Source organism: Canis lupus, chromosome 3 (assembly GCF_003254725.2).
Source record: "Canis lupus dingo isolate Sandy chromosome 3, ASM325472v2, whole genome shotgun sequence".
In the NCBI taxonomy this organism is placed as follows: domain Eukaryota; kingdom Metazoa; phylum Chordata; class Mammalia; order Carnivora; family Canidae; genus Canis; species Canis lupus.
Genome location: NC_064245.1, coordinates 5,098,912 through 5,123,374, shown reverse-complemented (window position 1 = coordinate 5,123,374; position 24,463 = coordinate 5,098,912). Strand labels below are relative to the sequence as shown.

Sequence of the window (24,463 nt, the reverse complement as noted above, 5' to 3'; positions counted from 1 at the left end):
TTACCTGACTGAGCCATCCAAGTGCCCCCACTAATATTTTTTAATTAATCATGAAATTAGCCCTAACAGTGGATTTGTAAAGCTCTCATTTGAATTGTTCAGTCATACTATAAAAATCAGTTTTCACCTAACTCCACATGTTACAAATTCCTATAGTCATACACTGTTCTTTTCAAGAATATCTTAAAATAATTTTTAATCCTATTTTTACTCATATTTGTATTGCCAACCCTGTTGGTTGTGAAACATATTCTGTGCTATCAAATCCAGCAAAGAGGCCTGAGGTAGAGGGGGAAAGAGTTAAGTTAGTTTAGTTGATGCAATGAAGTTTAATTTTCCTTTTTAAGTGAGAAAATACAGAAACCCAAAAATAAAGAGTAGAATTAAGTGAATTAATTACTGAATTAATTCAGTATTGAATTAAGTGTCAATACTAAGTATTCAATATACCTGTAATAGTCTTTTAATAATTGTCATTTAAAAAATACATAAAAAAATAAAAAAATAAAAAAAATACATAAAACCTCTATTTCAAGATATTAGGCTGAGCAAATATGTATTTCTTTCATCCTTTGAGATCCTTCAAAAATATGAAAAAGAAAATAAACACTTCCCTGGGAAGAATATCATAAGAAGCCAAAATATTTAAATATATTTTTAGATGTTGGAGTGTGTATGAACAAAAATCACAGATTAAAATAATAGAAAATAATTACAGATGAGTCAAGGAGACACCCAAAGTGGAATAATGCTGAGGAGACTATTAAGATTGGTGGGGATGTATTACAAGAAATTTCAGTAAAAATTATATAAAAATTTTTTCCAAATTAAAAAATCCATTTGAACATTGAACATCCTAATAAGATACACAGCTTATTCCGTTTATTGTGTTTCATCCTTAAATTATGCTTCAAAAGTTATTAAATTTCACTTTAAGTGTAATTATAGAGAACTTAGTAGAATACATAATTTAAGCGATGCGTAATAGTAAAGTCCTTTTGAGGCTTGGGGTATTAAATATGGGGTGATGTAGCATGCTGTTTAGGAATACACATTATGGAGCCAGATGGACATAAGCTCAAATCTAGTTCTCCTGCTCAATAGCTGAGAGTTACTGAGAAAGTGCCTGAAACCTACAGAGCCTCAGTTTCTGGGGAGCATAGATGAGGACTCCAATTCAGAGTACCTGCCACATATAAAGAGATAACACAAAGCTCTAGTTAAAACAGTATTTGGCACATTCAATAAATGTTAGCTTTTATGTTATTACCTATTATTTATACAAAGGGTCAACATTTCTTCCTTTCTTCCCCCCATATATTTTTTTAAAGATTTTATTTATTTATTCATCAGAGGGAGAGAGAGACAGAGACACAGGTAGAGGGAGAAGCAGGCTCCATGCAGGGAGCCTGATGTTTGGGACTCAGTCCCAGGACTTCAGGATCACGCCCTGGGCTGAGGGCAGGCGCTAAACCGCTGAGCTACCCAGGGATTCCCCCCGCCCCCGCCCCACTCCCATATTAACTAATGTAGCAATATAACTATAAATAAATCTGATTCTTCACTTTGCCTTTTGGTTGGGCAGTAAAATGTCTTTCTCCCAGGAATAAATGGAAAAATACTTTCCCAGTGCTAGCTGCACATATGTACTATTGTTCCTAATCTGCATAAAGAAATAAGAAAATGATAGTTAAGAATAAGAAAATCAAATCAAATGATGAATTAGGGTTGCGGCTGGAATGTCATAGACCCAAGGGGTTTCAGAAAGGAGAAGAACGATGCTTGGATCATTTTTTATAATTCTGTCTTTTCCTGATAAGCAGTGTACCAGAGAAGAATCCAGATTTGATCCTCTCCTGACAAAGGGAAGGAATAAAATCCAGATTAGATGTTGTAACACCAAGGGCATGCAAAGAAAGGCCAGGTGAAAGCACAACAGGGGGGCTTTTTCTCCTCTTTGTTTTATACCTGCAGGCTGTGTCTATAGACTTTATTTATTCCATTTCTTACGGACTGCTATATGTAGAGGCATGCACTAAAGATAAGGTTCCAATAAAAGGATATTGTTAATGTGAGGCAATGCGACTTCGCCATCAAACTCAGGTTGAAGATAATGCTTTATGAGAAGACTATGTAAATGAAACTTCTCAACAAAGTAGGAAATTGAGATTTCTTTAGGGAAAGTTTTGGTTTATTCAAATCAAGTTCATAATGGCCCCCGGAGAAGATTCAAATAGAAAATTCTGTTAAAGATATCTACCATATTTTGAAATTAATCATCTTTTCTCATTCAGTTTATTCTTTTCCAGTGTGTAACACATGCTATGTGATGAGCCCTTAAAATTAGTCCAATTATGTGAAAATACAGTGTATATATATTTCACATTTATAAAATATCCATACTTATTTAATTTAATATTAGATGTCAAAATACTTATGATTCAAGGCATTGAGACCTACTTTCTTTCTTCAAGGAGAAGGTTTTTAAGTGAGATGAGCTAATAGGGTACTGGAAATGCAGGAGGTGATCGCTGAAAGTTCCTGAAGTTGTTCTCCATGGAATTAAAAAAGCCAAAAAATAGTGTTAAAATAAGAAAGAGGATAAAAGAAAAGGGAAGAAATCTCAAGGAGCAGAGGTAGAAAGATATGTGGGATTCTGCTGAGGATATGTGGAAATACAAGCACAGTGGGGCAATAAAAAATAAAAATTAAGCCCATGCCTGGACTATTTGTCAAAGCAGACTTTTATGAGTTCAACTCTGAGTAGGAGGTCAAGCTGTTATATACAACCTTATAACTTGTTATAAATACTTTAAAAAATGAAAATATTTCAAATTATTCTCCATGAGCTGTTACAGTATGTTTTTACTACCCTTTTTGGGTCATACACCTTTCTTAAATGTATAAAACCCTCCTTCAAGTTTCCACTTGATCAATTCTTAGAAAACTTGTCAAACTAGATCCACCTGTGTCTGCTCCCTTCCAGATATTCCGCACCTGTGTGTATCTTGCCATGTCAATAGGAGCATAAGTATGTCTCTATCATTTATGTTTGCAGAGATTTATTTATGCTGGAGCTAACTTCTGTATTGCATTGTCCTTGTGGGCAAGAGATATATCTTCTGCTTTTCTTTAACTCCTTGTGGCAATATAGTATTGAACATTTAGAAGATATTTTTAGAAGATTATTAAAATGTATTTTGTTGTGTTTTTGAATAGTCATAAAGTACTTGAAGAGAATTAAAGATTCATAAACATTTTAGTACTCTAGAGGAGAAAGAGTTATTTCAGAATCATCCTCATTTACAATAAAATAGAAGTCTCAAAAACAGGTGATTAACATGAGTACTATATAATAAATATTTTCCTGCAGCCACATAGATGTACACATAGAAGGGGATTATTGAAATCTATCCAAAAAAAAAAAACACTTACATTCATTTCTTCCACTGGTATTATTTACAGATTTGTTCAACAAACATTTATTGAACACCTGTGCTTCACTTGGGACATATTGATGGATAAGTAAAGTTTTCTGTCCTAGAGGGGCTTAGAATTCAATAAGGCCAAGAGGGCTATAAGTAAATAATGGCACAGTTTCAGCAAAAGCATAGACATTCCCACAGTGCTGTGGGAACACAGAAGAGAAACACATAGTTATGTCTCTATCATTTATCAAAAATTTTTTGAGCATCAAATATGTTCAAAAGCTGTTGGGCAGATGATAGATGGTAGGGATTCACTAATGAATAAGTTTTCATAGAGTTTATATTCTGGTGAATGATAATAGCAAGTAAGCAGATAATATGTATGATAGAAGAATGCATGTAGAATTATAGTACACCACGAGCAATGACAGCTTGCCTAGGTGCAAAGTCTGTCTCTTCCACTTGCTAATATTCAACATGGAACAAATTAATTAATAGCCCAATACTTCCTTTTCCTTGTCTCTAAAATCTGGATAATAGCCATGCTTAATTTACAGCATTACAGTGAAGATTAAACAATCTAATGTATTCAAAATACTTAGAAGAATGTTTGGCACATGTTAAATACTATATTGTTTAATTTTGTTATCACATTAAAGGGATCAAATCAAGACTTTGATGCTCAGGAAGACTTCTGAGAGGAAGTGATAGCTATGGTAAAGATGGAAATGTCCTAGAGGGTAGCTGTTGGAAGGTAAGAGAGTGAGGTAAAGGGAGAGGAGAGGAAAGAACAGACTTAAGAGTTTATGCAAAAGTCTAGAAGTGAAAAGACTGTAGCATTTGGGAGAAATTACTTTGATATTTCTGGAGGGAGGTTGATACAGAAACTGGAGAAAACTAACATTTGGGGAGAAATAAGAGTCAATTACAAAGTACCTGAAAGAAGTAGTCCCTAACTAAATTTTCAAGGATCGGCGATAATTAAATGAAGACAGTGAGCTAGAAGGGATGGTGTGGGGGGACAGAGGAGTGAGAGGAGAGGTGAGAGCTGTACAACATTGCACTGTGTTCCAAGAGCACCACACACATTGGTTTTACCAACATATAAGGTGTGAGAAAAGCAGTGAAGGGAGATGAAGCTTTATACTTACCTAAGGATCAGGTTTCAGAGGACTAGAGCAAAGATAATCTTCATAGCCATGAAATGCCTCTTGTACATTATCTGTGAATAATGGGGAGCACTGAAGTCTTATATGAGTGATAGAGGACAATGGAAGGATTTTCAGCTGTAGATGTGGTAGTTTTGTTTAGGCGTAACGTAACTACGCATAAGGGATGGATTGAAGCCACGTGGCCTTCCTTATTAGGGTGTTATTGAAATAATTCAGGTAAGATCTGAATTAAGCCTGAATTTAAAATAGATGTAGTAGTTTTTTAATAAGTGAGAAGAAATATTTAGGATTCATACTGATAATAGCATTGTGGGTTGCGCTATAATGAGGTAACCAGTATACTTGCCAGTTTTCTTTTTTTGGGTGATCAGAGGAATATAGAGAAAGGATGGAAATATCTTACATTGATCTTGGACATGATGAATTTGATGGTGGCACATTTAAATAATGTGCTATGCAGATAAGTGCCACAAAAGCCATCACAAAAGATATCAGAATGCAAATGCCAGTGTTCAATCACCTACCTTTTAAATTTTGTGGACATGATGACAGTGGTTCATATCACATTTGGCAGATATTCAGAGGAAATAAATACCAATAAACCAAAGTTAAAATTTGGGAGCATACTGATATGCCAGAGAGAGAGAGACCTGCAAAGAAAGCCATCAATTAATAGTTCCAAAAAAAAATTAATAGTTCCAGAAGCATTCAGAGACTTGAGAGACAATATTTATATGGAATTCAAAATACTTTTAAGTATACACTTCTAAGAAAAAAATGCTAATTAACGTGTTTGAATTAGTTGAAAGGCAGTAAAACAAGATCTTGCTCTTGACACTATAGAAGTCATCAGGAACCTTTGAAATGACAGTGTTTTGAAATGGTGAGGGAGGGAAAAGACCATAGTCGGCTGAGAATTGAATGGAGCATGAGTCAGAGAAATAGTGATTATAGTTATGAAGGATGAAAGATCAATGAAAAGGTATTTTTATTAAAAGATACCCAGCTATATGCATTGGGCTAAATTTAGAGGAAGAGTGAGTAGAGAAATAGAGATTTGAAACTTAATGGTGGCAGAGGAAGAGGAGAGGAATGATGTTGGAGAAAAATGATAGTGGAGAGGATGGAATCAAGAACTACTATGGTGGTGTTTGCTTTGAAAAATAGTAGGGAAAATAATTTTATAATGCTAAAAAGTAGAGATGGAGAGGAAGCTTCTTCTTTAGGATTCAAAGAGACAAGCATACCTGGTGCAGCTTCTTTTTCTTGCCACATCCTCCTGCCTTGAATGTTAATGCAAAGCGTGGAGATGGGGCTATTCTCTGTAGCCATGGACAACGTGCAAAAGAATTATAAGGCTGTTGACTATGATGTCAATGGGCTGTTGAACCAATTCCAAGGGGCTCCTCCCTCCAAGGTCATAATGATTAAAACTTTAACAATTTTCATTTATGACATTTTATTTCAAGGTGTTTTTTTTGTTGTTGTTACACATAGACACAATAATCCTGTATGATCCATTTAAAAACATCTCTGAAACAAGAGAGGGAAACTTTAAACATGCTGAAGTGTTTTTATGGCAGAAGTATTTAGCTGGTGTTTCATAGTGGCACAGAGAGTAGATTTGAGATTGAGTTGGGATCTTGCTTGGTAGTTATGGAGGAAAGTCAGAAGTGTAAGAGCTTTGAAATGATGAGTCATCCCTGAGCCAAGGTTCAAGATGAAGCTGTGAGAATAAGTGACAAAGTAAGGATCACTGGTATTGAAAAGTCCAAATATCTGAAGATAAGGTATTGGATGTGTTGTCTATGTGAGTAGTGAACAAACTAAAAATAAAGGCATAAAATGGAGGTTAGAGGAATATTTTGAATGAGGTTTGATTGTAGTAGATAACATATCTTACTTCATGTATTCAGATGTCATTTATCAAAAAATAATTCCAAAGTATTTATTTCCAGTTTTTCTGTCCTCAATTTTCCAGAGTTCTATCTAAAGTGGCCTCAACATCTCCACTCAGGTAGCATATTGACATCTAGAAGTTAGCATGTCCAAAACAAACTGATTTATCTCTCCAAACCTGCTCTACTCTCAGTCTTTTCCATTCTGGAAAAAAATCACACAAATTACCAATATTTTTGGCCAAAACACATCTTCCTTCTAGGTCAAATTCATTAGTTCATCTTCTGTCTTCAAATACATGCCTCATATCTGTCCTTTTCTCTCCATCCCCCCAGTTGCAACACAAGTCTAAGCCATCCTCCATCCTCTTTTTTCTTGTATTTGTTGCCTACTACTACGGGTAAATAGTTTCCTGTCTCTACTTTTTTTTGTGCTTTGTATAATTTTTCAAAATTTTTAAGTATAATTGGCATATTAGTTTCATGTGCACAACAGAGTGATTTGACGATTTTGTACAATATGAAATGCTTATCATGAGAAAGGTAGTTATCATGTGTCACCACATAAAGTTATTTGCAATATTATTGACTATATTCCCTATGCTGTACTTTTCATCCTCATGATTTATTTATTTTATAACTGGAAGTTTATATCTTTAATCCCCTGTCTCTACTCTTAAGTCCCTATAAGCCATCCATAATGAAGAAAACAAAATTATATTGCTAGCTCTCATATCATATGATTGATCTGCCTAAAAGCTTCCAATAGATTCTTCATACAAATGGAATGAAATCTAAATTCTCAACCTAGCTTATTATTCATATCATATCTGATCTCTCTTTTTCCTCTATTATCTATTTTCCATTTTTGTTCTCTAATTTACTAAGCTTCAGTCACACAAACCTTCTTTATGTTACTTGAACATACCAGGCGCCTCCTTACCTTGTAACATTTGCAGTACCTATTTCTTCTATCTGAAAGGCTGGGCCTTCTGGTTTTCACAAGGCTGTCTCCTCTGTGATACTGAAATCTCAGACTAAATGTCACCTTTTCATTGGTGCCTTCTCTGAACATACAATCTTGAGTAGCTATCTTGTCAATGTTATGAATTCCTCTCATTTTAATTAACAGTATAGTACTTGACACTATCTGATTTTTTCAGCTTACATATTTTTTCTAAAGATTTTGTTTATTTATTCCTGAGAGACTCACAGAGAGAAGCAGAGACATAGGCAAAGGGAGAAGCAGGCTCCCCGTGGGGAGCCGGATGTGGGACTCAATCCTGGGACCCCAGGATCATGCCCTGAGCCAAAGACAGACGTTTAACCGCTGAACCACCCAGGCGTCCCTCAGCTTATATTTTCTTGAACCATATCTTCCCCCTTCCCTTCTCTATGTGTTAACAGCTCCATGAGAGAAAAGTTTTTAATGTCATGTGGACTGCTGTATTCTCATTGTCTACAAATTTCCAAGTCATTTGTTAGGTATTTATTAAACTTTTGGTAAATGAATTAGTATATTTATGTTTATCCTAGATTACAGTTCTAGTAGAGATGTTTGAAAATTATGGAAAACTGAGAACTAGTGACTGGGGTTAAAAACATATCATATGATTAAAGAAAATATGAGAGTAGTAGAAGGAGGAGTAGTTAGCTCATATCACATCTTTACAGAATACTATCCAAAAATCACTAGACATTTATACAATTTAATTTATCTAAATAACTTTTCTTACCCAAGACAGAACAGAACTGAAGAACATTCTGCTGAAGAGCAGATATGAAACAACCCTACTCAGGCAGAGCATGTCCACACCAAACAGATGTCGTAAAGAGCACAAAACAAACTCAGATGCCTCATATATTGGCTAAGCCCCTTTTAGTTCTATGCAGATTCTCAGAGGAGGCCATCAAAGTTTATTCCTGATACAGTTTTAACCTTTTTAAAAATAAATTTACCAGGGCAGCAACTACAAAAATTTAAAATAGCGACACCTTAACATATGTATTAGGGTTACATTTTATGTTATCTTAGAATATAAATGTGGAGAACAAAAGCAGTGTTTGTGAGCAAATCTAGATATTAAAAAATTTATATTGAAGTGTGAATACATTGGTATATAGATACATTAAATGACCAAAAATTCTTATGATTGAATATTTAAAAATATTTAAATAGTATTTATGAGGATATTTTTTATGTCTTGGTAAAATGTTTACATTATAATATGAAGCTGTTAAAAATAGAATACAAAGTAATACACACAACTAATAATCTGCAAATGCAGAGGAAGAAAAAATAGCTATTTATCAAAATTTTAACAGTGGATATGTGTGGGTAGTGAAATTATGGATGGCTGTTATTTTTGTCTTTAAACTTTGTCATATTATCCAAATGAACATGTAGTATATTTAAAATCAGACATAATAAGTGTTTAATAACAAAAATTCCCTTGTAAATAAATAAATGATTCATAATATTAGACAAATAAGAAACACACCACTACTTGCTACAGTATTAATTCTCTGGAGGTTTGTGGTACACTTTGCAGAGTTTTCATATTTGTAGGGGCAAGAGTTGAAGAGAAATAACTAATTTCTCCATCCCCAAAGCGGCTCTAACTTCAGATCTCAATTCATTGACAATCTGGTCAGATCATTTATTATATCACAGTTAGCTGGCCAGAGGCTTCTCTTTGCCAAGGAATTTTGGCAGGCCAACTGTTCCAATGAACAACGTACTGCATTGTGTCTTGAAAAGATGGAAACCACCTTGCTTTTCTGTAGCCAAATGTGAGGTCTTAGAAAAACCTCAGAATGACAAAAGTAGTTAATTTTAAGGTTTTCTACTATGACAAGTCATTTTTTTTTTTGCTCTTTTATTCTGCTTTAGCATTTGATAAATATGAAGAAGACAAAGAAACTCATTCTGGACTTTAGCCAACCACAATTTTGGGTGGAGAATGCACACTGATTAAAACATTTCCGTAGACATTTTCATCCTGTCCTCTGCTGACCAGCTTGGAAGATAAATGTGGAATTGCTATTTTCAGGTCAATTATATTGAGTTATGGATTTTGCATGGCACTATACATTTTAGACATGTTATTGATTTTACTCAATGTATACACACATTAAAACACATATTATTCAAATACATTCAAAATACTCAACATAAGCCCCAGGCATATGTTAAACAAGCCAAAACTATATCAAATCTGAAAATTAATTATTTAACCAATGAGAGATAGTTCATATTTTATTTGATTATACTGCATGTACTGTGCCTGAATTTTCAGGGTGTACATTTCATGCTGTAAGTCTGAGATAAAATAAACATAACAGCATAATCTATTGCCAATATATAAATCTTTCCCATTTTACAATGTCCAATGGCAGGTAAACAATTTGCATTTTAAAATTTATAGATAATTTATAACTTCCAATAATTAGTTTTATTTTCAATTACTAGAGTCTTATCAGCGCTTTGGATCAATGTATCATAGGCATAGAAAACTTTTAATAACTTTTAAGTTACTCAATATAAATTTTATGTTTCTGCTTTTTTTTCCAGCTGAAAGAAGGAACTCACTTTTTCTTTTTAGGTTTAAGCTTTCAAACCATGCATTCCTCAAAGACCAAAAGGGAAGACTGACCATCAGTAGCTTTCATTCTGTCCTCAATGTTCTACTTTAACTATACAGTTGACCCTTGAATGCAGAGGTTAGGGGCATTGGCCCCCATGTATTTGAAAATTTGTGTATATCTTCTGACTCCACCAAAAGTTAACTACTATTAGCTTAATATTACCCAGAAGCCTTACTGATAACAATTAACATTTATTTAGTATATTATTTGTATTGTACATTGTATTCTTACAGCAAGCTAAAGAAAATATTATTAAAAGCCTAAGAGAAAATATATTTATAGTACTGTAAAAAAAAAAACCCATGTATGAGTGGACCTGCACAGTTCAAACCCATGTTATTAAAGGGTCAACTGTATATAGAAGATTGTGTTCTTCTAGAATACTTTTAAGGAATTATTCTACAAAAGTTTTAAGTACAATGTGTCTTTCTACTACTTCTTCCTCTATCATATTCATACCTACCTCAAAGTTGATGTGCCCTGATGCTTTCATGCAGCTCCCTGTCTTCCCCAAACTAGAGTTATTCCAGCATACCTCATTCTGTTCTTGAGGTAAAACTTTAATGACATACAATTTAGGCAGAGAGAGTGAAGACATGCTTGGACATGTCACTTGAACTATATTTTACCTTCTTTTTACTGAAATTTTTATATATTCACTCATCTGTTCAAGGAAATGCTCTTTGTACCTTCCAAGGTAGAAAATTGATCCCTAATGAGGGAAAAAAGAAAATAAAAGATATCCTTTTTACATATTAGGGTTTTTTTTCCTGTCATACACAAAGGTTACACATTTTGATCAGCATTCTAGAAATAATGCCTCCGTTGCTCTGATCTAATCCACGTAGTTTCTAAAATTATTTCCAAATGAAAGCAGAAAACATTTTGGAAGATCAATATGGTGACACATGAACAGAACCAGATTTCTGGTATCCCTTGAAAGACATGATGATCTGTTACCATCAGTCACTCAATTATTGGGTAAAATTCTTTTCTCAGAGGCAGTGTTCAAGGGTTTGTATCAGTGGTCAGCAAACAATGGAAACATGGTTGAGAAAAATTCATCTTGTCTCATGTTTATGTATAGCCTATAAGCTATAGAGAGAATAGTTTTCATATTTTTAAAAGGTTTAAAAAACTCAGAAGCAGAATAATACTTCATGACCCATAGAATTATATGAAATTCAAATTTCAGTACCCAATGATGTTTTGAAGAAGATAGTTACAGTTATTCTTTATGTGTCATCTAGGCCTTCTTTCATGCTGCAATGGCCAAGTTCAGTACTTGTGACAGAGATGGTATGGCCTACCAAAGCCTAAAATATTTATATTCTGGCCCTCTATGGAAACGTTTGCCAACCTTTGGTTTACAGCATAACTTGATTACTCACACGTTCCTTTCATTGCCTAGAAAGATTAAGACAGCCTGAACAAATCCTCCAAGACACACTAGCTTTAGACAAAAATGTATTGGATAATTTTTGGATATATAATAATATATAATATATATAATATATTAATATATTAATATTATTTATAAACTTTCCTGTTGTATATATCACAATGTATATATAAGGCTTAAAATAATCTTTGTTATTTTAAAATAATCTTTGTTAAGAGTAGATGATATTTAAAGTTTATTCAAGGATCAGCATTAAAGATAGAATTAAGTAGCACTTAATTTTTTTATTTTAATATTTTAAATTTAAATTCTAGTTTCAGGTGTACAATAAAGTGACTCAACACTTCCATACAACACCAGGAGTGTATCACAACAAGTGCACACCTTAATGCCCCTCACTATTTAAACCATCCCCCCACTTCCTCTCCTCTGGTAACCATATTTGTTCTCTATAGTTAAAAGTCTATTTCTTGTTTGCCTCCCTCTTTCTTTTTTCTTTCCCTTTTCCCATTATGTTTCTTAAATTCCAATTATCAGTGAAATCATAGGTTGTTTGTCTTTCTCTGACTTATTTTGCTTAACATTATACTCTCTAACTCTATTCACATTGTTGCAAAAGCAAGATTTCATTCTTTTTAATGCTGAATAATATTCATTTTATACACACACACACAACTTCTTTATCATTTCATCAATCAATGGACACTTGGGGCTGTTTCCATAAATTGGCTATTGTAGATAATGCTGCTATAAACATTGGGAGGCAAAAAAACAAAACAAAAAAAAACATTGGGAGGCACTCCCTTTGAGTGAGTCTTTTTTTATATTCTTTGGGTAAATACCTAGTAGTGCAATTGCTGGATCATAAGGTAGTTCTATTTTTAACGTTTTGAGTAAACTTCATATGGTACCAGTTTGCATTCCTACCAACGATGCAAGAGGGTTCCCCTTTCTCCACATCCTTGGCAATACCTGTTGTTTTTTGTGTTGCTGATTTTGGCCATTCCTCAGTGATGTGAGGTGATATCTCATTGTGGTTTTGATTTGCATTTCTCTGATGATGAGTGATGTTGAGCATCTTTTCATGGCCATCTAGATGGTCCTTAGAAAAAATGCCTGCCATGTCTTATCCCCATTTTTCAATTGGATTATTCATTTTATGGTTTTGAATTCTATAAATTCTTATAGATTTTAGATACTGACCCTTTACCAGAAAGGTTACTTGCAAATATCTTCTCTTATTCCAAAAGCTGCTTTTAGTTTTGTTTATTGTTTCCTGCACTGTACAGAAGCTTTTTATCTTGAAATTCCAAAACTTCATTTTTGCTTATGTTTTCCTTACCTCTGGTGACTTATCTATTAAGTTGCTATGGCCAGTATTTTTTTTTAAATTTTTATTTATTTATGATAGTCACACAGACAGAGAGAGAGAGGCAGAGACATAGGCAGAGGGAGAAGCAGGCTCCATGTACCGGGAGCCCGACCTGGGACCCGATCCCGGGTCTCCAGGATCACGCCCTGGGCCAAAGGCAGGCGCCAAACCGCTGCGCCACCCAGGGATCCCTATGGCCAGTATTAAAGTTACCTCTGGAGACTTACCTATTAAGAAGTTGCTATGGCCAGTATTAAAGAGGGTATAGTATTCTTCTCTAAGTCCCTTGGTTTCAGGTCTCACATTTAGATCTTTCCCCTCTTTGGTTATGTTTATTCCTAGGTATCTTATTCTTTTTGGTGCATTTGTAAATGGGATTAATTCCTTAATTTCTCTTTCTGCTGCTTTATTATTGATGTATAGAAATACATTTCTAGGGGATCCCTGGGTGGCGCAGCGGTTTAGCGCCTGCCTTTGGCCCAGGGCGCGATCCTGGAGACCCGGGATCGAGTCCCACGTCAGGCTCCCGGTGCATGGAGCCTGCTTCTCCCTCTGCCTGTGTCTCTGCCTCTCTCTCTCTCTCTCTCTCTCTGTGACTATCATAAATAAATAAAAATATTAAAAAAAAAAAAAAAAAAAAAAAAAAAAAGAAATACATTTCTACATGTTGATTTTGTATCATTTGAATTTTACTGAATTTGTGTATCAGTTCTAACAGTTTTTTGGTGGTGCCTTTAGGGTTTTCCATATAGATTTTTATGTCATTTGCAAAGAATGAAAGTTTCATATTTTTTGTTTATTTAGATGCCTTTTATTTTGTTGTTGTCATTGTTTGATTGCAGCATCTAGTACTTCCAGTAATATATTTAATAACAATGATGAGAGTGGACATCCCTGTCTTGTTCCTGACCATAGAGTAAAAGCTCTTAGTTTTTTCCCCACTGAGGCTGATATTAGCTGTGGATTTTTCATATATAGTTGTTATTATATGAGGTATGTTCCCTCTAAACCTACTTTGTTTGTTGAAGGTTTTTATCATGAACGGATGTTGTACTTTGTTGAGTGAAATAGTACTTAATTTTGATAAGTCTATATTGTCAAAAAAATGAACAACTCAGAAAAAAATCCTTTCCACTCCTACTTTAGATTCTTCTCCAAGATTCAACATTGACATTAAGCACAAACTAATATTGGGATGCCTGGGTGGCTCAGCGGTTTAGCGCCTGCCTTCGGCCTAGGGCGTGATCCTGGAGTCCCAGGATCAATCCCACATTGGGCTCCCTGCATGGATCTTGCTTTTTCCTCTGACTGTGTCTCTGCCTCTCTCTCTCTGTTTGCCTCTCATGAGTAAATAAATAAAATCTTAAAAAAAAAAAAAAAACTAATCTTAATTGGTAAATTCTCCTTTTGTCAGGTGATAATTACAAACCAAGGATTATTATTCAGTATCATAATGAGCAAGTCAGCAGTAACTATTAGCTTTCATTACAGTGTATATTATTTATACTGTCCATATTTCTGCAGGTTAAACCATTAGGAACTCTAATACCTCTGGAAAAAATAGACGTCTTCCATCATAATCTCTGGGGTCATCAGGCCTTTAATTGCCTCTGTTTTAAGGAAAAACAAACAAAGAATACAAATGAGCTTTTATATTTTTTTATTTTTTAAAGATTTTATTTATTTATTTTAGAGAGAGAGAGAGAGTGAGCTAGGGGAAGGAGCAGAGGCAGAAGGAGAAGCAGAAGCAGACTTTCTGCTGAGCAAGGAGCCTGATGTGGGGCTCAATCCCAGGACTCTGGAATCATGACCTGAGCTGAACACAGATGCTTAATGGACCAAGCCTTCCTGATGCCCTACAAATGCATTTTTAAAATAAGAGCAAAATATTTAGTAATCTTTTTTGGAGAAATGTATCTACTAATAGCAAAGTAAAGGAAAACAAATTTAAAATTATTTTAAGCAGGTATGCACTTTAACTATTTTTAGGGAAAAAAATATCAACAATGATATGATTTCATTTTAAATCTCTAGTAAACTTGTCCCATACCTTGTTTTATCTTTATTACTATATTTTATGATTTCCACATTGAAAAGAATAGGTACCTTTTATGTTAAAGAGAAAGTTATAAACCCAATTATTATATACAGGTTTAAATAGAGAGAACGTATAGGTACATTTGTAGTGTCCTGATGAAAACTGATGTGTGGTTTAGAATTGTAATGACTATGATAAAGTTTTTGTGGTATCAGTTTACCTGAAATAGGTCCTATGGCATTTTGACATTTCCTCTTCTAGGTGATTTCTTAAAATTGCTAACATATTATCAGATTTACATCTGAAGTGTCCATCACTGCGTAAGTCTTTTTTTTTTTTTTTTACCATAGACTGACAAGATTCTATTACCAAATCAGAGCATGCTTTCATTTTATTTTATTTTATTTTTTTTTATTTTATTTTATTTTTTTTTATTGGTGTTCAATTTACTAACATACAGAATAATACCCAGTGCCCGTCACCCATTCACTCCCACCCCCCGCCCATGCTTTCATTTTAGTATCTTATTTTTAGTGAATTTTAAACACAAATAAGAAGAAAAGAATCTCAGTATTATATTGAATATTTCTTGGAAGTTTTATCACCATAAAGAAATGATAATATAAGTATTAGAAAGCAGAAGATTAAAGCTAAAAGAGTTTACAACATTATCATTCTTTATTCAAAGAATAACCTAAAAGGATACTAGAATATATAAGTTTAGCAAAGTTTCATTTGTTATATGTTTCATTTTATTATATTCATAAATATAATAACAATGACCAGTTACATAAATGGAACAAAAGAACCCATTCACAATAGCAATACAATTTTTTTGAATGAGAAAAAACTTAACAAGGAAAAATCCGAGTGAATAGTAAAGTTTTTGAAGGACAGCGAAGAAGACTTTAGTAAATAGAGACAAATTTTGTCCTGAAGGAAATTACTCAGCATTATAAATACATTAATGTAAGTCAAGTCGATATATACATATTATATGTAATTATCAATGAAAACTTTAATAGATTTTTTTTAATTTGAGTTAATAATGTTAACATCCATCTAGGATGTTTAGGCAAAAGTACACAAGAAATTATTGATAAATGAAGGAATAAAGGATACTTGAGTCCAAGTGCCCAGATCTTGGTTTAAAAACCATTATTGGATTGAAGGAACTAAATGACTGTTCCAGGAGTAAGGCAGGAATATAGAAGATGAGCCCAGAACATCTTTCAGTGTCAGAAAACTAGTGCTCAAAAAAATAAGAATAAAAACATGTATGTGTCATCTATCAAAAGGAAGCAGGAACCAATAGAAGAGCTTCCAATGGCCCTAAATACAATTTGAGCAACAGAATAAATTAGTATAAAATAAATATGCATACATTAATATTTATATAGATAAGTGAATAAATAAATGGGAGAGAATAAGGAAATTTCCCATGCAGAAGAATTTTGTGCTCCACCCTCAAGTACGTGGAATAAGTATAACTCTTTACTTCTTAAATGAATTTCATAGAGTGATTTTATTCCAATGGATATAGTATTGAAAGAGGGAAAAAAAGTTTCCTTACATTGGAGAAGCCTGACAAACACTACCTGACCTGAGCCAGGTGATCAAGCTTATTAACAGAGTGAAAAGTCATATTGATAATTTGTTCCCTTGATGGGGCATTCCTTCCAAAACCTATAACCAGTTTAATCTTGGGAAAAAAAATCAGAAAATTTTCAATAAAGATGAAATTTACAAAATATCTGACTAGTACCTCTCAAAACTGTCAAGTTTGTTGTCTTAGTCTCTCCTGGCTGCTGTAACAGAAATGCCATGTACTAGATAGTATATAAACAACAGCAATCTCTCACAGTTCTGGAGGCTGGGAAGTACAAGATCAAGATGCCAGTAGATCTGGGCATGGGAAGCTCAAGCGTTGGCTCATAGACCACTGTCTTTTCAGAAGCAGAAGGATTGAGGGATCTCTCTAAGATCTCATTCATGAGGACACTAATCTCATTCTGAGGACTGTACCCTTAAGACTTTGTCACCTCCAGTAGGTCCCACCTCCTCATACTATCACATGGGGGGATAGAATTTCAACGTATAAATTCTGCAAGGACATAAACATTCAGTCTGCTATAGTCATCAAAAGCAAAAGGGTCTGAGTAACTTTTATAGCCAAGAAGAGCCTAATGGAACAAGATGACTAAATGTAATGTGGTATCCTGGAGGAATTCTCGGATTAAAAAAAAAAAAAGACATTAGATAAAGACTATCTGAATAAAATGTAGCCTTCAATTAATAATATATAAAACATAATTCATTAACTGTAACAAAATTAATGTACTAATGTAAGATGTTAATAACAGGTAAACTGTGTGTGAGGTGTTAGGAACCCTGCACACTATCTTTACAATGTCCTGTAAGACTAAAATTATTATTATTTTTTTAAGATTTTATTTATTTAGAGTGAGAGACATAGGCAGAGGGAGAAGCAGGTTCCCTGTGGGGAGCCTGATGCGGGACTTGATCCAGGGACCCTAGGATCACACCCTGAGCCCAAGGCAGGCACTCAACCCCTGAGCCACCCAGGCGTCCCAAGGGGTAACATTTTTAAATAGAATGATCAAAAAGGCCTTTCAGTTAGCAAATTATGAGAAAGACTGAGAAAGATGGGGGACTGAGCAATAGGAATGAGCAATAGGAATGGGATGGGGGAAAGCAATAGGAATAGCAATAGGTTGAGGGAGTGAACAATAGGAATGTGTGGGGAAAGATCATTCCATACCAAAGGAAAGTGCAAGTCTCTGAAAGGAGTATGTTTGGCAGATTTGAAGACAGGCAAGTGGACCATTGTGACTAAAAAAAAAAGTGAAAGCCAGTATGTTTGGCTGTGAGACCAGTGTGGTGACACGGTGAATGTTCTTGAGGAATATCATAAGGATTCTAGAGATTTTCCTTGGAATAAGCTACTTTTAGAAGGCAGTACATGGTTCAATCTGTATATTAAAAGCAATGATTTGGTTATTGTGCTGAGAATTGAATGTAGAGGAAAAATAGTGAGATCAGGGAGACCAATTAAGAGGCCTTTGAAATAATCCAAATAAAAGGTGCAGGTGGTTTTGACTAGGATGATAGCAGTGAACTGGTGAATTTTTGATAAATTTTGGGTAGAAAACTGATGGTGTATTATTATTGACTAGATGTGGGCTCTCAGAGAAGTTAGAGAAGCTAAGATGAGTCCAAGGCATTAGTCCTAAGCAACTCGATGTAATTACTATTTATAGAGATTAGAAGGATTATAGCAAAAGCCTATTTAGGACCAAAGATAAGGTATTGGTTTTACTTTGTTATACTTGAGATGTTCTTTAGATATGCAAATGATAATGTCAAATAGGTATATGCATATATAATTTTGAAATGTAGGGGAAAGTTTGAAATGTAAATATAAATCTCTATGTAAATGTATTTAAACCAGAGACTGAACAAAGTCATCAAGGAAGTAAATGTAGCAACAGAAGAGAAGACTTCTAAGAGCTGAGCTTTAGGAAACTCAAACATTAAGAAGTGTAGGAGAGTTTTCAATTAGCAATAATCGCGCCTCGGATAAACCTCATTGGCTACGATACTGCCACTGCGCAAAGCATAAAGACTGCTAACTCTGGGAAACGAACTAGGGGTGGTGGAAGGGGAGAAGGGCGGGGGGTGGGAGTGAATGGGTGACGGGCACTGGGGGTTATTCTGTATGTTAGTAAATTGAACACCAATAAAAAATAAATTAAAAAAAAAAAAGTCCTGGAAAAAAAAAAAAAAAAGGAAGTGTAGGAGATAAGAAACAAGTCAAGGAGCCTGAGAAGGTACAGCTGGTGAGCTAAGAGAAGGAAGAATGAGTAATCAGTGTTTCAAACAATGGTGTTGCAGCAGGTAAGACAAGAACTGAGAATTGAAATTTGAATTTAGTAAGGTCAATAGGGTTCGTGTTCATGATAAAAAATTAACAGCCTTGAGAGATCAGCCAAAGCTTGGTTAGAGGGTGGTAAAAGAATTGTAAGAGAGAAATTAGAGCCAGCAAATTAGACGGTTTTCTGGAGGTAGAATTTATAATTGTTGGGGAAAGATTTAATTATTGAATAAAGAATGTTTAAACAATTAGTTTACCACTTGCAGAAAGAAATAATAAAATAAAAGGAATATAGAAAGAAGAATAAGTAGAGGGTTTAAAACTTTTTTATAATTTTTGTATTGAAGTTCAATTTGCCAACATATAGTATAATACCCAGTGCTCATCCCATCAAATGCCCTCCTCATTCCCCTCACCCAGTCACCCCATTCCCCCTGCCCACCTCCCCTTCCACTACCCCTTGTTCATTTTCAGAGTTAGGAGTCTCTCATGTTTTGTCACCCTAGCTAATTTTTCCCACTCATTTTCCCTCCTTTCCTTATAATCCTGTCATTATTCCTTATATTCCCTGTATAACTGAAACCATATGATGATTGTCCTTCTCTGATTGACTTACCTCATTCAGTATAACAGGTCCATCCATGTTGAAGCAAATGGTGGGTATTCGTCGTTTCTGATGGCTGAGGAATATTCCATTGTATACATAGACCACAGCTTCTCTATCCATTCATCTTTCGATGGACACCAAGGCTCCTTCCACAGTTTGGCTATTGTGGATGTTGCTGCTGTGAACATTGGGGTGCAGATGTCCTGGTGTTTCACTACATCAGTATCATTGGGGTAAATCCCCAGTAGTGCAATTGCTGGGTCATAGGGTAGCTCTAGTTTTAACTTCTTGAGGAACCTCCACACAGTTTTCCAGAGTGGCTGCACCAGTTCACATTCCCACCAACAGTGCAAGAGGGTTCCCCTTTCTCTACATCCTTGCCAACATCTGTTGTTTCCTACCTTGTTGATTTTCCCCATTCTCACTGGGGTAAGGTGGGATCTCATTGTGCTTTTGATTTGTATTTCCCTGATGGCACGTGATGCGGAGCATTTTCTCATGTGCTTGTTGGCCATGTGTATGTCTTCTTTGGAGAAATGTCTGTTCATGTCTTCTGCCCATTTCATGATTGGATTGTTTGTTTCTTTGCTATTGAGTTTAATTAAGTTCTTTATAGATCTTGGATACTAGCCCTTTATCTGATATGTCATATGCGAATATCTTCTCCCATTCTGTAGGTTGTCTTTTAGTTTTGTTGACTGTTTCCCTCACTGTGCAGAAGCTTTTTATCTTGATGAAGTCCCAGTAGTTCATTTTTGCTTTTGTTTCTCTTGCCTTCATAGACGTGTCTTGCAAGAAGTTGCTGTGGCCAGGTTTAAAAAGGGTGTTGCCTATTTTCTACTCTAGGATTTGGATGGATTCTTGTCTCACATTTAGATCTTTCATCCATTTTGAGTGTATCTTTGTGTCTGGTGTAAGAGAATGGTCCAGTTTCATTCTTCTGCATGTGGATGTCCAATTTTCCCAGCACCATTTATTGAAGATACTGTCCTTTTTCCAGTGGATAGTCTTTCCTCCTTTGTTTAATATTAGTTGACCATAGAGTTGAGGGCCCATTTCTGGATTCTCTGTTCTGTTCCATGGATCTATGTGTCTGTTTTTGCACCAGTACCACCACACTGTCTTGATGATCACAGCTTTGTAGTACAACTTGAAATCTGGCATTGTGATCCCCACTGGGTCTGGTTTTCTTTTTTAATATTCCTTGGCTATTGGGGGTCTTTTCTGATTCCACACAAATCTTGAGATTATTTGTTCTAACTCTGTGAAGAAAGTCCTTGGTATTTTGACAGGGATTGCATCAAACATGTAAATTGCCCTGGGTAGCATAGACATTTTCACAGTATTGATTCTTCCAATCCACGAGCATGGAATGTTTTTCCATCTCTGTGTCTTCCTTAATTTCTTTCAGAAGCTTTCTATAGTTTTTAGGGTATAGATCCTTTACCTCTTTGGTTAGGTTTATTCCTAGGTATCTTATGCTTTTGGGTGCAATTGTAAATGGGATTGACTCCTTAATTTCTCTTTCTTCAGTCTCATTGTTAGTGTATAGAAATGCCACTGATTTTTGTGCATTGATTTTGTATCCTACCACACTGCCGAATTGCTGTATGACTTCTAGCAAACTTGGGGTGGAGTCCTTTGGCTTTTTCTACATACAGTATCAAGTCAGAAGGATTAAAACTTAAATGTAAATTTTTAAGCATATTTAAGCTTATATTAGGGGACATATATATATATATTTATGTATTTATACTTGCCTGTGTAATTACACATAGAATATATTTAATCAAAATACCAAGGATAGAAAACAGAAGAAAATGATAAAAATTTTTAATAAATAAAATTCAGAACTTTTGTTTGTTCACAAGACATTATAGTACAAAAAGATAAGTGAATGACAACCTGGAAAATATCATGTATAAACATTATACACATTATTTGTCATTTGTCTCTTGGTCCCACATTGGTCATTGCATTCTACATGCTGCCTTGTGGCTCTACAGCTAGACACCTTAAACTGCTTTCCCTAGACTCCTTAACTAGCTGGTTTTTTATTAACTTTTTGTCAGTGAAAGATAGATAATTGATATTAAGAGGTAGGGAGAAGGAAAATACATGTTCATTGTCTGGCTCTGAAAGCGGCAGCAGTTGGTGGCCTTGGCACTAGGGCTAGTGACAGGGAGATAATCATGGCCTCCAGCAGCCATGGAAGCGGAAGCACCAGCCCAAATAAGAATTCCCTCTCTGAGGTCTCTCCCCAGCAGTGTCAGTGCCACTTTGGAACTGGAGCTGCTGCAGCTGTACCTACAACCACACAGCAGCAGGTGCAGGCTCATGGCTCCTGCTCAGGGGCATTCATGGCTTTCTCATCTCAGGGTAATATCCTATCATCCTTCTAATTCCTCTAACATTCCCTTCTCTTTTTGGTTCCTTCAGAGGTTCCAAAACTTTATACCCTATTTCGTGTATTAAATTCTCTGAAATAGCCAAAGTGGTTTCTGTTTTTGACTGGATTCTGACTGATAGGGTAAGCCAAAGTCTTGATGTCCTTAATATTTAAACGGAAATAAATAAAAAATTAATGTGCCAATAAAAATGGGTAAAGAAATGAGCAATTTTCTATCAAATAAAAGTGTCTAATGCATGTATATATACACATACATAGTTTGAAACTCACCAGTAATAAAAATGAATTCTCAGTGAGATTTAATTTTTATTCATCAACTGAGAAAGACTAAAGAAATTACATATGCATTATTGCCAAGTGTAAATTAGACAGGAACTTTTATACACTGCTGCTGAGACAAACTTTTCAGAGGACAATTTGGCAATATATACTAAAACTCTTAAAAATGTGCATACATTTGACTCAGCAATTCTTTCTAAGAATTTATCCTAAGGAAATAAATATGAATGTTTCCATGAAGAGTTTATGTTAGTAGTACTTTGTTAACAGTAGTAAAAATTGGGGAGAAATAATCATAGGCAGTTTGTATAAAGTAGGAAATATTTCATATAAAATATGGTGCATTCATAGAAAGGAATAATCTACAGCCATTAAAATTTTATGAAAGAAGAGTATTTATTAACAGAGAGGAAGTGATCATAATATATATTTAGGGAAGTAAAGAAGAATAGGTACTGTATAAAAATCATATTTATCACTGTTATACACATTCATATCTGTTCCACAGAATAATAATACATCAAGGACTCATGATACAATAGAGGTTTCAAGCAAGTAAGATGACAGAACAAAATGAAAACTTTCAAAATAAGCATCTGCGAATTGTTTTATGGGAGGAAGACCTTTCTTACTGGGACTCCTGACAGAGATAGAAGGTAGAATAAAAAAGAGAGTTTGTGGAAAGAGTTTGGTTTGGTTTTGCTCTTTCCCTTTTGAAAAGTGTATCTCCTATGCTGTGATTCCCAATCCCCTGCCATTGCCTCACGTCCACTCACAGGAGCTCTGACGAGGTTCATCAGGTAGCTTGAGAGTCATCCCCAGTGTTTACGAGAGCACCCTGAGCTGCTGTGTGGAACACTCCAAAAGGATGACAAGAACCATGGACATGGTTACTGCCCTGAGGCAGCTAGGCAGGGAGAGGCTATTTGGGAAGTAAACCCTCCCAACTCGGGTGTAAGAATGTACGGGAAAGAGAGCCTAAGGCCATTGTAGAGACTTCCCTTGAAAGCCCAAGGTTCTGCGGCATATGGATTGCAGGAAAAACTAGGGCTGCAGAAAGAATACTCACCTGGAAGACATGCATCCCAGCTATGCAGAGTTGTGGCAGGAGTGGGCGGATGAGAGGGCACCCTAAAGGACCCAGGAAATACCATGGAAGACTAAGTCAGAAATCACATATACCTGCTGCTAGGAAGACCATACCCTCCCCTCTCCACTTCTCCTACCCTGAGCCTTAAACCTGATGATCTCATAAGGTGAGAACAAGCAGTTACAGAGCAGTACAGAGAAGGATATACTAAATGCAGAAAAAAGAAAAACAGGGAGGCACTCTCCCCATGGTGTCCCTGGCCATGAGGAAAGGAAAAAATTCAAATGCTAAAGCTAGTTCACAGTTTTGATTATTTTCTAGGACTATAAAGTTAGAACCACTAAATTAAAACTGTATTTACCATTAAAAATGACTGAAGGTATTTTAATACCAAAGAATAAACAGATAAGAATGTGGAGAGTCTTAGCCAGCGTTCCCAGTTCATCAAGAGGCAAGGAAAAAAAAACTTAATTTCCCACACCAAATACATTTTAATTGTTTCTGGGAGAAAATACATAATTATATTTTTATTGTATTCGGCAAGAAAGAATGGTTTTATATACCAGATACATACTGACATATATAGAGAAAGAGAAGTGAGTCACTTCACTTTGTGATAATTGGGATCTGTGCATTTTCGGTATACATGATATACTCCAATAAAATGTTTCTTGTTAAAAATGGAGACATATTAACCATAATCTCATTTAAATTGGCTCACATGAGAATTTCTGGACAGCCAGTGGCAAGAGTTTTAAAGGTTATTAAGGTTTTAGAAAAATGATTATATCATCATTCAGGTTTTGTCCGTTGGAGGTGAATACTGATTTATAGAGGAATTTCCTGCCACTATGTCCAATTTGTTTTAAGAACAAAAAGCAGGTACACATATCTAGGACAGAATGTACCCCCAAATACCATCTACAGGCATAAGGTCACATGAAATTCCGAACTCAAATACAATAGTGGCACCTGTTTTTTGCAGTTAAGCATCTGACTCTTGGTTTCAGCTCAGGGGGGTGATCTCAGGGTCATTGGATTGAGCTCCCCATCAGGCTGCACACTCAGCAGGGAGTCTGCTTAAGATTCTCTCTCTTTCTCCCTCTACCCCTCCCACCCATGCTCTCTCCCTCTCTTTTGTACTCTCTAAAATAAATAAATAAATCTAAACAAACAAAATCAATTACACTGGAAGCTTCTGTCCATTAGTACAGCCATTTAGAA

General features: G+C 35.2%; 2 long non-coding RNA genes and 1 other non-coding gene across 11 annotated transcripts in view; 1 reads left to right on the top strand and 2 right to left on the bottom strand.

Moving 5' to 3' along the window:
* The window catches only part of LOC112653344 (uncharacterized), an 87,888-nt gene extending 81,903 nt beyond the window's left edge, over positions 1-5,985 (bottom strand). For 3 of the 5 annotated variants that reach the window (XR_003132083.2, XR_003132084.2, XR_003132082.2), the window contains exons 1-3: positions 5,848-5,985; positions 5,125-5,250; positions 4,580-4,650 (exon numbers count right to left, since the gene is read on the bottom strand). This is a non-coding gene — a long non-coding RNA (uncharacterized LOC112653344). Of the gene's footprint in view, positions 1-2,460; positions 2,553-4,579; positions 4,651-5,124; positions 5,251-5,847 lie in introns of all 5 variants that reach the window. The other 2 variants (XR_003132085.2, XR_003132087.2) reach the window with 2 other exon arrangements.
* An 83-nt stretch (positions 5,986-6,068) lies between these two features.
* The window catches only part of LOC112653348 (uncharacterized), a 41,057-nt gene continuing 22,662 nt past the window's right edge, over positions 6,069-24,463 (top strand). For 2 of the 5 annotated variants that reach the window (XR_004814338.2, XR_004814339.2), the window contains exons 1-2: positions 6,069-6,346; positions 9,392-9,551. This is a non-coding gene — a long non-coding RNA (uncharacterized LOC112653348). Of the gene's footprint in view, positions 6,347-9,391; positions 9,552-22,657; positions 22,806-24,463 lie in introns of all 5 variants that reach the window. The other 3 variants (XR_003132098.3, XR_003132097.3, XR_004814340.2) reach the window with 2 other exon arrangements.
* Positions 18,459-18,598, bottom strand: LOC112654230 (U4 spliceosomal RNA). Its single transcript, XR_003132885.1, has one exon. It is a non-coding gene; the product is annotated as a U4 spliceosomal RNA (small nuclear RNA).